The sequence below is a fragment of the Cryptomeria japonica genome, chromosome 7 (genome assembly GCF_030272615.1).
Source record: "Cryptomeria japonica chromosome 7, Sugi_1.0, whole genome shotgun sequence".
NCBI lineage: Eukaryota > Viridiplantae > Streptophyta > Pinopsida > Cupressales > Cupressaceae > Cryptomeria > Cryptomeria japonica.
The window spans coordinates 293,931,546-293,939,407 of NC_081411.1; the positions used below are offsets into that span (position 1 = coordinate 293,931,546).

Below are 7,862 nucleotides of genomic sequence, written 5' to 3' on the forward strand. Positions count from 1 at the left end.
ATCCAATCTCAATCTGATTATGGCCAATGGAGGCACTCCTACCGGAATTCCCAAATTGGATTGCCCTGTGACAAGGCACCTAAGATGAAATCGTGCAACTCCTCTGCAATCAATGCCACGGAGAACAAGACCAATGAATTAGAGATCAAACTTAAGGAGGATTGAACCTAGAGCGATGCTGAAAAAGGTGAAACTTTGGTTTACACTGTTCTTTCCAAGGGACCTGTAGTGCCTTAAAGGCCGGGCAAAAGAGGAAATGTAATGATCAATGACCAAGGCCCACCCAGATAAAGGCTCCCCCGGTGGTCTATAATAAGGCAGTCTCTGACAAGTATTGACTGATACGTTGTTTATAATAGATTAAATAGTCGTTCTATCATAGATTGAATTGTTCATGTATGGAAACCAAGAAAGCCTTTGATGTCTAAAACTCTTCGAATAATTAGAATGTACTGTTGTTCGCTTATTTGACAGTTGTTTAAAGAATTACCGATTGCTGTAGCATTTAGGACAATGGGGATGAGTGTAAAAGAAATCTGTGATTTCAGGATAGCTTTTAAATAGAGCCTTTCATTATTCTTCAATATTATCAGCCAATTAAAAATTTTAATTTCATTAATATTACCAACTTGACACCTAAATATCTAGGATGAAATGATGAAAAGCCTAAAAAATTTCAATGATCGAAATATTGAGAACTATATAGATACACCTTTAAAGAGAATAAAGAAGTGGACGATGTGAGGTTTAAGGTGATTGTTAGTTTGGGTTTAAATTTTCAATTGTGTAAGCAGCGGGTGGGGCAACAAATGGTGGCATATGCTCCTAATTAAAGGTTGTGTGCAGATATGCAGTGTGCTATTTGTTCTAACATAGCCCCTTCTTATTGTTTTGCTTCAATTGGAGTCCAAATCATTGGTAGGTATGAGTTAGCTGTGCACAATTTGTCAGTATATTATAAGTACAGCTATACAACAGTGACATTGAAATACAAACTGAATAAAATCAAACATTGTACAAATTACATTATCATTTTTTAGCAAAAACACAACACTGAATCATAGTACTACTCAGGTTAGTCTCACAGCTATGCTCTAAAGTGAACTAAGCCACTAATAAGTCCACAAAACCCAATGCGCATTTCCAGGTATAGTGTGATAAACCAGAGAGTGGACAGTCGAAAAAATTATGCATTATCAAATGAAAAAAATTATTTAGATGTATACACTTGTTTTGTACATAAACCACGTGAAAGAATGCATTAACGCTAGCCTTCCAAAAAACTCTGGAAGCCATTACTCTCAGTGAACTCACACTCAATGAATCACTTGTTGTTGCCAACCCCTGTAGCAAGTTAAGTACTTCAACTGTATCGCTAAGGTAATATTTAGCTTTCCTTGGGTTTTGGCCAACAGTGCAAGCAAAGACCTCCCTCTTTGATTCTTTAGGTAAAGATGTCACTGCACTGTCAATAATCTCAAACATTATTTCATCTGAATGATCATCCCCGATACACAATACATAAAATCAGGAAGACTCCCATGGCTAGCCATTGATCTCAAAAGCTTCTCAACCGCAACACCTTTGCTCACTCCCTACAAATTTTGAAGCCTTAACAACTTTACAGACTGGCCTATCTAATAAACTTATGAGAAAGACTTAATTTATATTCAGCATATTGATACCAACAAAGGTAAGCTTATTGCTTTATAATGCATTAGCTAATAGGATTATGGTACAATACTTGTGGCTTAACGTCCACAATTTGCTGCCCACTCTTAACAACTGGTCCATTTGCAAGAATACTCTAAATATGATCAAGCAATTCCTTTGCTTGCCAAAAATAAAAATCTGGATCTGCATCCTGGAAATTCCATACAAGTGCACTTTATTTCCCCTCTACAAAGGAACCATCTGTACTTTCTGTGTATAACTTGAAAATGTGTCCCACAACTGCTTTCCATCCAAAATATATAACTTGCACACAGGTTTCCCATTCTTCCTCCATCTGCTACCTACCCCAAAACAAGCATGTTGAATGGAAGTGGAAATGGTTAAAATAGAGATTGAGCATGCTAAATGAAATCAATTTAAATTGCTTGCAAAAAGTTGTTCAAAGGAAAATAAATTATGTTGCGCTATACTTCATGAAGCGCATGAATTTCCAGTTCTCTTACCTGAAGAAATATCAATGCTCTACAACAATACCAAGCCTTTTACACGGTGAGAACCATTCATTCAGATTTTGTTGTCCCCGACCAGTTACAAATAAGGCACACTATTAGGATAATTACAAAGGGTATTTAAGGCTGTCAAGCTTCTAGGCTTGGGGTCTTGATAATTGATGTTTGAGGCATCATGGTACCATCATAATCCAAAAGAATTGCTTGCCTATTACTCTTTTTATAAGCCCAAACATTATGCTCAGTGGCAAGCTTACGGAAATTATGATCAAGACTGACAATTTTGAATCTCAATCGAAACCCTAGGCCATAGCATCTTTTTCTTGAGTTCTCTTTGCAGGTCCTCTGCAAGTCTCCAGTAGAACCTAATCCCAGAAAGGTACATCGTGACTAATAACATATCTAAAATGTTTTTCAATTCTCATTTTCTTCTCAATATATAGCATTGATAATATTTATGGCTTCTGCTAAAGCTTCAATATTCCATGGATTTATCACGAATAGCTCCACTTAAAGAGGGTGAACAAAAAATTATTTTAGACACTACCAGCATACTTCTTTTGGGAGTATTAGATGGAGATACAAAGCTGGCATCTAATTCTAATGTTCCTTACCGACAAACAATGTATTTGTATGGAATAAGATTCATATGATCTCGAACTACCGCTACAACATAACATTCAGTAATAGTGTAAAATGCAATCCTTTCATATAAAGGAACATATCTTCCCACCAATTCAATAGGCTGGAACCCATCTTTCCCAAAGATATAATTTATCCTTTGAGCAGTGAGCAATGTTTATGTTTCTACTTCAGTGACATCCTTACCTCAGTAACATCTTTACCTCATCCATGTGCTAGATTCAGAATTTGCACCAAAACTACAAGTTACCAACTAAATCTTCATGCTCCTTCAGAAGTTGTTCCATTGACAGAAGCTTCAAGCTAATGCCCTTAAAAATATCCACATCATCAACCCCAAGCAGAACAATTTTGTCAATCTGTATTAGCAAGCCTTAAAACAGCTTCAAGCTAGCTTATGTGTATTCTCTCAGGCATAATTTTAATCCCCACAATGTGCACGTAATACTCTAAACCTATAATAATTTTAATTGAGGTTTTGTATTGTAATAAAAGGTTAATTTTTTTTTTTAAACACTAGTAAAATGTTATAATAAATAATAAATATTAAAATAAAAGAGTAAAATTCAGATTTTGGCAGAAGTTAGGTCCCCTATGTTTTAAATTGATGAAGATTTACAAGGTTATTCTTCATTTTTGCATCATCCGATTGGAGTTGTATGTGCTCATTTGAAGCTCAAATCTGAGTGCACAATCAGGGACAAAAAACCCTTGACCGCATCCTTTGAGGCTAGCACGAAACCACCATCCTCTCACTGGTCAATTGCATGCAGGATTTGCAGGGTAATCTAAAATTTGCAAATCTGTTTGTGATTTATTCCATTACTTTGATATGTTAAGGCATTTGCTTTAGCCTCTTGGTTTTCACATTTTAACTCATCCATTCCTGTAGTATAGCTACATTTTTCTTGATTCTGTTCATTCTGAGCAGTTTCTAATATTTATGTGTTACATGTTTGCTCGGGTTTTAACTCTTCAAAATTACAATGTGTGAACTAATATGTTCTGTTGTACATGTTTGCGCTGATGTGAGCATAAAATCTCATGTTCAAGTCTCAAGTGTGAACTAGTAAATAAATTTGGTACTTCTTTCTCTTAAACATTTCCAACTATCTATGTTACTCTCAGGTTGAAAGCTCCCATTATTTAGCAGAAACATTCATCTAATTTGGCAAAAAAAAAAAATAGTGGCAACAACTCGAACCTGCCTTGCTTTTGCATGTAAGAATTAAGGTAAAAAATGATTAACTACTAAGCAATCAGCAGCATAGCTTCAATGCTATATGTGCTTCCCCGAACTAATCACCGAAGGCACAAGCTAATAATTCTAATTTCTCTTTCAATTAATAAAAATACCAAAAGCCACGACCCTCGTCCAATTTAATCACCGAAGGCACAAGCTAATCATTACAAGGTTACTGTATTATACATATTACTGAACTATGACAGAACTTTACGTTTATATGAAACTTAGAATGCTAACCATTTCATCTCTTATATGCTTATAAACTCTAGGTACAGTGAGCATAAGACTTTAACACCGTCCATCCTCTCAATGTATATAAATCGCACTAATACATCACAACGCCTTACTTCACTGTCATAGTATACTTTAACTTACTAGCCTAGAAGTACAACATACAACATCTGTTATTGACAAGTAGCACTTAAAGTACATGTTGAAATCATAATTTATACTTCAACTGAACTTCCTGGATCAAAATGTTACAACTCTAATAATGATTTAAAACTTTATGCCACGGATTGAACATGCATCAGAATGAGAGCTAATCCCTATACTTGATCTAATTCCTCGATTCCATTCTTCATGGATTGCCTAGTTAATATTTTTTAGTGAATGTAGAATGCCCTTCTCCAGTTGAATTCCTCTACTTAATGACAAAATATTATTTTTATGATAATTTCAAAAAACACTGTTTTAGTATATGGTGTTTTACTCATAATACAGAATGCAACAGTGAAAGTGTCATAATTGGGATCTAAAACAGAAGATCAAGGGATGACATACAAATATAGAAATCTGGAAAGCAATGACCATGCAAACTGAGTTGCATGAGGTGACCACTGGCAGTTCCCACCAATAAATCTTGCCAAGAACAAGTGTCTAAGGATCATGATTAAGCTAACAGGCTGGCACAAGTTATTAGAAGTAATGAACAATAAGATTAGGCTTGATGGAAAGTAAGTAATTGATGAGAGGTTATAAACTTAAAGTTAGGAATCTTCTAGGCTTGTTTGACTCACTACCATCTAGGCATCTAATATGTGTTATAATCTTTTGTCTTCCTCTTCTTGACATCTATTCTAATCATTTGCAATTTCCACCTATGCACTATGAACTCTATTGGATATGTATTTATTATTGTATTTTACTTCACCTTCAATGGATTCAATTTGTAACCTCCAACAAAGTCGCATGACTCAGACTTGGGAATGACTTGGTAAGATGAAAAAGTAAGATTACAAATCATACTCAACAAAAACTCAGGGAAAACACAACAAATGAAAAGATCAAAACTACTCAAATTTTGATGGAAAATGTTATGTCTTTCTACTAAAAATTTACAACATCAAAAGTGCACATAAAAACTGTGTATTCAATACGCAACCATCATTTACAGGGAATACATCTAACACAAAAATACTTAGTCACTTATCATGGATTTTTTTTGTATAATACATGACAATATAATGTCATTTTGGGATATTCTTGCTATTATTGTTTGATAAAATAGACTAGAACTAGTCAATGCTTCATTATTCTCTTGTTGACACTGGCTGGTTTTAATTTCAGAATCATCTTTCTTTTATTTTTGCTTATTCATTACTTAACTTATTAATCTACTTGTTAGGTTATCGTACATATCCAACGAAGTTGCGACAAGGGCAAATATGTTTTCTGTCACTAAATATTGTGACATTAATGACATAAACTAGTTAATGTAGCCAGAACACATTTGTTTAATCATTGTCAAATTGAAGAAATATGAAGCATTGAAGTAAGATATATTTCCCTCATATCTTTGAAACAAAGTCCCATACACTTATTTAGATGTCTTTAAAGTTTATAGCCAATCAAATTTAATAAATTCAACCATCTTTGTAACTTTGATAAATAGTATATAATGCATCGAAATCACTTTGTTCCCACTTCATTGTTGTGCGTAAATCATTTGTTTTGGAAGGGTTCGACCTACATTCATCGTAAAGTACCATCTATATCTCGTGTGATCAAATAATGCGGTATGCTTTCTTTGTATCCCTAAGTCAATCTTAGCTTTTTGGGGGGGGGGCATAAGTACAATAATCTTGACTTGTTGACATCAGGACACCATTAGTGACTAACAATCATGACGTCTCAAAGGATCTCATATTGTGGTTTTTTATTTTTTGGGATAAACACTAAGTTGACCTTCTTAACCAATTAGGATTCCCATTGGTTTTGTATATACAAGCGGTTCTAACTTTCTGATCACATCAGGTATCATTGTTATTGTTATTAGTATCAAGCATATTGATTTGCATACCTAGTAACCTTTGAACAATTGTATGTATTTTCTTTCCTACCCATTGATATTGATTCTAAAATGACATCACTGAATTGTCACACAGTATCAAAGCTAAGAAACTCCACCCTCATCCATAACTTGCTTGTAGATGTGTATCTATTCATGCACCAAACCTTTTTACTTCCCAGTCTGAATAGATTGGAGTGAAGAAAAATCCCATTTCTGTGCAAACTTTGGTCAGAGAGAACTCTCTCCATTTGAGAAAGTGTCGTACTTATCAAATTGGTCAAGCTGCTACTACTTCAATCATTTTTATTCTGCATTCATTTATTTCCAATTTATGCATGGAGAATGCCACTATGAAACCTTGCGGAGTATTTTTGTGTAAATTTCTACATCTTTACAAGAAGCTACTTTAGTATTCATTTGAAGAAGGCATTTGTTTGTTGACAAATTCCCATCAATCCTCAATCCACAAGTGCAAAGATGTCTTTGTCTACAAACTATGTTTTCTATTTTCCCAACAAGTGTGATGAAATCACAGTCTTTGTAGTTGTAACTTCAAATGCAATTACTATGTTTGGCTAGTAACGTCGTTTGTATATATTGAATTTGTGTTATCTGTGGTTAAATTTAGATACCAGTTCTTGTGAGAAGTAAAATGGTGCAATTTTATTGAATCAGAGAACTAACATATAGTGTCATCTTTAACTTTTTGGTTTATGGTTGATAGGTGATTGATCACTTCTTTAACTTTTTGGTTAATGGTTGATAGGTGATTGATCACTTAGGTCTTTCAACCTAAGAAAATGCTCAGACAAGGATCCCCTTTTGGTCATTTTTGTTGAGAAAAATATTTTTTTAGATACAATACAATGCATGACTCTTATTTGATGTTTTTGATATTTATTTTTCATACTTGTCAATAAGATAACAACAGGAGTGATATTTCAGACTTTGGGTATGAGATCATTAGATATGTAAAGTTTGAGAAGTAAGAGCATCATATAGAGGTGTGAGATTCTATCTAGTGTGTTAGATAAAGTGGTCATGGAAGTGGGTGTGAAGATTGTTGTCTAAGTTGCAGCTACAATAATTGTATCTGGAAGATTTTTTAGTGTGTTTTAGACCCAATAAAGTGTTATTTTTGTGTCTCAAGTGTTGTCATACAGTTCTGAGTAGATCGGAGGGTTTATTCACCTATTTGGAGGTGTCTTTGGTGCCATTGCAACTTCCTAGAGGTCTAATTTTAATCACAGAAAACCATGTTGATAATGCTGATAATGACTATTATAAATGAATGTATAATTTTTTCTCATTCCTGCAGAATTTTGGCTCTGACAACCTATATTTTCTTTGCCTCTAATCTGCCTGATCCACCATTCAATATTTGCTGCTTTGAGTAAAAAATTGTTGCTTCTTGTTGAAACCTGTAGCATTCCTTGAATGCATCTGAAGCTTGCAACCAATTCTCTTCTAAACTTTAGTACACTCATTTACTTCTAAC

General features: G+C 34.2%; 1 pseudogene; it reads right to left on the reverse strand.

Moving 5' to 3' along the window:
* Positions 1-2,188: 2,188 nt before the first annotated feature.
* Positions 2,189-3,968, reverse strand: LOC131856691 (probable alpha,alpha-trehalose-phosphate synthase [UDP-forming] 9; annotated as a pseudogene).
* Between the last annotated feature and the right edge of the window lie 3,894 nt (positions 3,969-7,862).